The sequence below is a fragment of the Larimichthys crocea genome, chromosome XI, assembly GCF_000972845.2.
Source record: "Larimichthys crocea isolate SSNF chromosome XI, L_crocea_2.0, whole genome shotgun sequence".
Lineage (NCBI taxonomy): Eukaryota > Metazoa > Chordata > Actinopteri > Sciaenidae > Larimichthys > Larimichthys crocea.
Genome location: NC_040021.1, coordinates 12,349,189 through 12,356,115, shown reverse-complemented (window position 1 = coordinate 12,356,115; position 6,927 = coordinate 12,349,189).

Sequence of the window (6,927 nt, the reverse complement as noted above, 5' to 3'; positions counted from 1 at the left end):
AGATCTCACTGCAGGAGACATAATTGCACCCACACAGACTGCTGCTGCTGCTGCTTCTGTTGGGAGGAACAGAAAGCCAAAGCAGTGCCAGTGCGACTGTGCAGTGCAACAAGGCTGCATGTGCCTTTAAATTCCATGACCCACTTTTCACAGCTGGGGCTGGCTGGCTGGCTGGCTGGCAGGGAGTGCTCGCGCACGCTGACTTGAATAATTGGGACTGCAAGGTGAATGTGAGGAGAATAGTTAAAGACGGGAGCTTCCCCCCGCCAGCCAGCAATGTAGCCAGCGTGCCCGGTTCAGTCAGCTGGCTGCACACCAGCAAATCTCACACCAGTGTTGTCCTCGAGTCGCTCTCAGTCATGGTCTGTTGACATATTGAAACAGATGTGAAAGGAGAGAGTTGTTTGACAGAAGAATAGAGAATTTTATGGCTGTATGAAATGAAATGAGACTTCCAAGAGCGAAGGAGTGCCATTTTTATGAGCCGTTAGCAATTTATGGGCCACTGTAAATTTAGAAAGAAACACAATACATCATATGTTCTAGTGTGAAATATCCCAGCCCAGAAAGACCCTACTGTAAATTTTATGTCTTCCCATCCCCCTCTTCATTTTGCCACTCTCTCTTGATCCTATATGTTCCTCTCCGCCCCCCTTCCTCTCTTCTCCTACTTCACTATGTTACTTCTCCCCCCCTCTCCCTTGTGGATGCAGCGATCCATCATGCCAATACTTCAGAGAGACAGAAAGAGAGAGAGCAGAGGAATAGAAAAAAACAGACAGTCAGATACTGTATATGACCAGGGTGGTAAAGAGGGACTGATGAGAGATAGGATGACACCAGCAGCAGCTCCCCCAGCGGTTCCCTTCAGTTGGGAGATAGATTCCCATCTCGTCTCCATTGCTGTGGAACCCAACTGCAGCCTTCAGACAAATGATGGGCCGACGTGTCACGCTGTTGTAGCCTGCTCATTCATTCACATGACAGGCAATTCAGCCATACAGCATCACTTATTACCCAGAGAGAGAGAAAGAGAAAAGGGGGATGATGTTTTCTCGTGTCACCTCCAGTTAACCTGCTACATTGTGGGTAAGGAGGACATGCCTTCCATCTGCTTCTTAACCTGCAAGTGATCTAGTGTGACAGAAGCATAAATAAAGTGTGTTGTAAAAAGAGACAGAAGTTATTAGCAAGGTTACGTATTTGGACGCTTACTGAATTTTTTATTCTACTTCATCTTTAAGTGCAACCAAATCCCGAGGAACAACCTCCGTTCTCGACTTTATAAATACTATATAACACATGCACATGTTCCACTTCCACACCATGCATATGTGTGTGTAGCAAAACCTGCATCTCATGGGAAATCACTTTAATTTCACTACACTGAGCTCATTCAATTTTCCATCACTCCAGACAAAAATGTTACAACTATTGCTCCCCAAGCATAAAAAGATGTAGGCGTGTACAACATCACGCAGACTTTGTTGCCAACATTGACCATTTCTACTATTGCTACTACCACTACAGCTCGAGGCGAACACACATAATAGATGTGGCTGAATATGTGGGATTTATTGTAGTGCAGCAGTCCACAGCAGTTTTTCTTTTACACTTATATTTACCTCTAGTCAGTGATGGTTGTAGTAGTGATGGGTTGGACAAAAGAAGAGGGTGTCCTTCATTCATGTAAAAGTACACAAGTGTAATAAACAAAACCTAACTATATTAATATGAATGTACTGGTATGCAAGAAAAAGTACTGCCACCTACATGGCTGTGAAGTGAAACCTATGCAGAAATGCCAAAAACTGCAGTTCCTGAAGTGTCCACTTGAGGATGGCTACAGAAGTGAGTCAGTCTCCATAAGTCCCCATGTTAAAAAGTCCAACTTCACAGCAGAAATAAACATGTTTACAGCCTGGTACAAAAAACAGTTTTGGTCTCTGTTAATTTCCCCATTCATGACAACTGTACTGGGTGAATTTTTATAGAAATCACCTGTTCAAATATTATTAAGGCTTAAAGTTATGCATAATTAGCAGTGTTGTCGCTTTGATTGACAGGTAGGTGCTGTTACAGATGGCTTGTTTGAGCACCCATGCCTCATTCCGCCCACATCTGTGTCGACTTTTAAGATTAGCCGGGAGATGGAAGAGGCAGGACAACCAAGACAGCGGCAGCCAGGGCCACATATTTTGAGCTTCAAAAAGGCTCATCACGGTGTCATCACATGTGAGCTGTCCATCCTTTACATTGTCGGTGATAACTAGTAAGTATTTCAGTCCAGTAGTTCTTAACTTAGCATCCTTCAAAAGGTCACAATATGAAAGAAGATATAATATATAAAAGTATAATATTTCACTCTAAAATGGGTATATGAAAATGAGATAAAATGGGTTAAGTACCTGAAAATTGTACTTCAGTATTAGAGAGTTTGAGTAAATGTTCTTTTACATTTACTATTACATTCCACCACTGGTACAGTGTTGTAATTCTGAGAAATTAATTAAACATTATGAGCCACAATCAGAGAACAAACAGCCCATGTTGTGCACTATAGTTTGTACATTAATAATAACGTAGCTGTTACATACATTTTTAATCAGTCCAATATTATTATAGATCATTAATGTATCTTCTGTCAAATCAGTGGAACAGACAGGTGGTAGACAATATTCAGAGCCGAGATATTGTGTATTTGATGCTCTATAGTTCAGTGTTGTCTTGGGTTAACCCAATACAATAAATGCCTGCATGTTTGAGAGTAAACACTGCTGTTGTAAACACTGTGTAGACAATACCACTGTGACCACTGGAGGGATTAATTGCAAGGATTTAGAATTAATAGCACTATTTACTTGGGTCACATAGCCGTATGTCTACTGTCCTGTTGGTGTATGAACTACTTGTTTTTGAGGTTTGTTTTTCTTTCTTGCTATTGGTCCTTTCAGTGTGTACCCAGAGGGATGAGATTGGTCAGCTGAGAAGGATCTCATACCTAGATACAGCATGCAGTGTACAGGCGAGTCTGCTTAGAAAACACAAGGGGAGTCCTGTGGGGGGGGGGGGATCTGTCTATCTACAGGGGGGCGAGTTCAGATTATTCTCCATTATACCATCTGTTTCTAGTGAATTATGTAGAGACAGAGATAATTAAAGAGGTTATTAACATTATGCGACCAAAACAACACAGAAATGGAGAGAAACAGGTTAAGACTTGATCTTATTTGAGCCATACATAAAGAGCGTCTAATAAAGGTCTCATCTCGTCAAAAAGAAATAATAGACTGACCTATATTTCCTCATAATAACAGCAATGACCAATAAAAAAAACACAGGATGGTACCCCTGGGCAGGGGCATAAAGCAGCATAAACATTTTGATTAGCTTTTGATTATTAACAGGGTGAGAAAAATGAACACTGAGGCTAAAGAAACCAGAGGTCTGGAGGGATGTGTTGCTATGGAGAGATAGCCCTCTCTGTCTGCTGCTTAAAAGGTAATATGAGGATAAAGAGACAGGGCGACAGAGACAAATAGGCAGCGAGAGCCTTAAAGGGAATGCGATAAGAGAAAGGAACAGAAATAAAGTCCAGGTTACAGTAAATACTGCACAGTGTGGCGCAATCAGGCAATAAAGATTGTCGGGTAATCATCTGCTTATATCTATATTACACTACATGGGTGACAGCAGTTAAACCTGTATAGTAATGTGATTCATTAGAGTATATGTGAGTTCATGATCATGAGAGCATGAATGAAAAATCAAGCACGATTATTGGAGATGTGTGAATATCAATTGCCAGTGATATCATGACTATGCTGACATCTGCTTACTCGATGAGATGAGTGGTTTGTAGGTGGCAATGTGTTACTGCCGTCAACACGGCGACATGTCTCTGCAAGCTGGTTTGAGATTAATTTTTGCAGCCTATGCACTGTTTAGCTCATTATCTCTCCATTTTCTATGCTTGTTCAGCATCACATAATTATGTGCTGTGCTGTTGAAATGATGCAATAACTGGTGCGTTACATATCATGATTAAATAACCTGGTACGGAATGTAAATGGAAAGCTCATGACAGTGCCAATAGCAATTTTTTTAAAAAAATTTAAAGATATTTTTTTGGCCTTTTCGAGCTCCACTCGACAGAGACAGCTGAAAAGCAACAGGAATGCGCGGGGAGAGAGACGGGGAACGACACGCGGTAAAGAGCCACATGCCGGACTTGAGCCCTGGGTCACGGCTGCAAGGACTGAGCCTCTGCACATGGGGAGGATGCCCCACCAACCGAGCCAAATGACACCCCGCTAATAACAATATTAATTGAATTAATTTAAATTAAAAGAGTTATTAGACTAGATTAGTAGTGTGTAGGACTTAGAGGCATCTAGCAGTGTAGTGATTGCAACCCCCTTCAGTTATTACAGTGCTTCATCTAGAGCCAGTGTTTGGTTTGTCCGTTCTGGGCTACTGTAGAAATATAGCATCGCAACGTGGGGCTGTGGAAGACGACCCGTGGCATCTGTAGATATAAAGGCTCATATTACGCTAACAAAAACATAATAAATCTTATTTTCAGGTGATTAGACCCTAATGAAAACCTAGCTATGAATATTTTATTCCATCTCTATCATATTCTGGAAATTGAGCCCCCTAATTCACCCTGGACCTGTAAAGAATGTCACCCTTATTACAGACTTTATAGGCCTTAAAAACACAGTTTCTCGATCAGTTTACCATGAGCGATTTTGTCTGAACGCTATTTTTTTTTTCTACCAAAGCTAGAACAATTTTCACATCAGGGATTTTCATATTTGTGTTTTTGTCTGTGCTTGGCATGTTGGTTTAAAACGGGCAGGGAGGGCTTGGGGTGAAGCAAGGTAATGTGACATACTTCTTTGCACCAATCAGGATTTAGGATTTTTTTTTCATTTTGACAGTTGTGGAGCTGCTTGCTCATGTTGCCAGAAGCTGCCAATGATGTCCATTCAAACTACAACTACACCGTCCTTGTGAAGCAGGCCTCCTGGAGCTTTTGAACGTTTCTTGGATAACACCATTAAATAAAGCCACAAGATGTTTGAAAATGTTATGGCTTATTCAGCTAAGGATATTTAATGATATATAGGAAGACTTAGTGTACCGAGTTTTAAGGGGCTTTAATACCACATCCTTTGAGATATAAAAAGATGTGGTTTTATCCCTGGATTGTTGATCCTGCTTGTTAAACCAGCCTACTTAATCTCAAAGCTTATTTGACCTATACCGCTCTGTCTGCTGGCTCATGCTCTGGTTGCTGTGCAAGCGCCCGTGTGTATACGCAAGCACACAAATTAATCCGAATAAATCAGTGTGTAGCAAAGGGGCCGCTTGTCCTTAAAATCAATCAGTTCCTCGATCTGCTTATTCCACAGCAGCCCACCACTAGCCTCGGTTGATCTATCCATGCAGAGCTTTGAGCGTTAATAAAAAGAGGATAAGCATCCCAAATGTCTGACAGTCTTGTACACATTTAGATTAAAGCTTCCCGTTTCTTCGCTCTCTTCAGTTCCAGCAGGTAAATACTCCATGCTGTGCAGAGATTCGTGGTGTATATTCTTTTTACGGTGTGGATGGAAAACCTCAAGATCCGTCTCCCTCAGGATCCAATTACAGACAGTTCGTGGAGGTTTCCATCAGACACATGTGAACACAGTCAAACACGCAGTACCCTGAACGCCACCCCAGGCTTTAACAATGACCTACTGACTTAACTCTGTCCCTCATGACCAACCTTCAAATGAAGCGAGCACAAACACAAAAACAGACACTAAACACGACAGAGGACAAGCAGGGGGCGGGTTTGTCTGGAGGGGTTTTGTCTGAAAAATAAGCAGAGGGATGAAGGGAGGGAGGGTGCAAGAGTGTTCAACAAACAAAGTTCCCTGCATCTCCGACCCTGTCAGACACCACAGAGATGCCCAGAAGTGTGTATTTGTCTGTCTGCCTGTCTGTCAGTGTGTGAATCTTGGAGTTTATACCTACAGGCGAGCATCTCCTCCCTCTACCTCCTCCATCAGAGGAATTGCCAAACAGCTGGTTACCATGGTTGCTGTTTTCTGCGCACCAATCAGTAACCATTTTACTGAGGGGGGGGGGTAAGCCTGCACAGTCTGGCAAATAGCAGTGATATGAGCGGAGATTAGCATACATTCAGCCAGGAACAGAAAATCCTTACTCAAATATCACTGGGTTCGTTGAAATAACAGTGGTCTGTTTTATTTTTGTCCTACGTCTCATTTTGTCTTTGAAAATATCTCTTTGTTAAAGGGTAACTGTGAGGGGAAACGCCCTTTAAATAATTTAGTGTACTGTGTTATTGTTAGCAAACACCAGACTTTGGTGTAACATGATTAATTTGCTGTAATATGACATAATGGACACATTAAATATATTATACGCATTCTGTATTCAAGTATGAAACAAATGGGCATTTACAAAAAAGGTTATTCATTTTTAATTAGTCTACAATTAAACTTCTTACTGATGTATCAATAAAACCTAATGAGAAAGGTATTGAACCCTCCATGAACATTTGATGAGTCAAAAATTATAAATTTAAGCAGAGGGCTCCCTCTGCTGGTCACATGAGTAATGCACTCAATTTGAATGGTTTGTGATTTTAGGGTTGCCAGTTCAAAGCTTTGGGTTATTTCTATGAATTTTAATCATGTAAATTTGGTAGTATTGACCTTTTTTAGTGAAACATCAAGTGTTCCTTTTTGGATTCAAATAAAACTTATTCTACTTGCCAAGCTAAATAATTCCCTCACTTTCGTGTTCCCTGTTGTGCCTGGTAGGATGGGACAATTCACAGTGTCACTATGGGACTCTTAATAGAATATGTTTTGACATGTCACAGTACAAAGCACAGGTATAAAT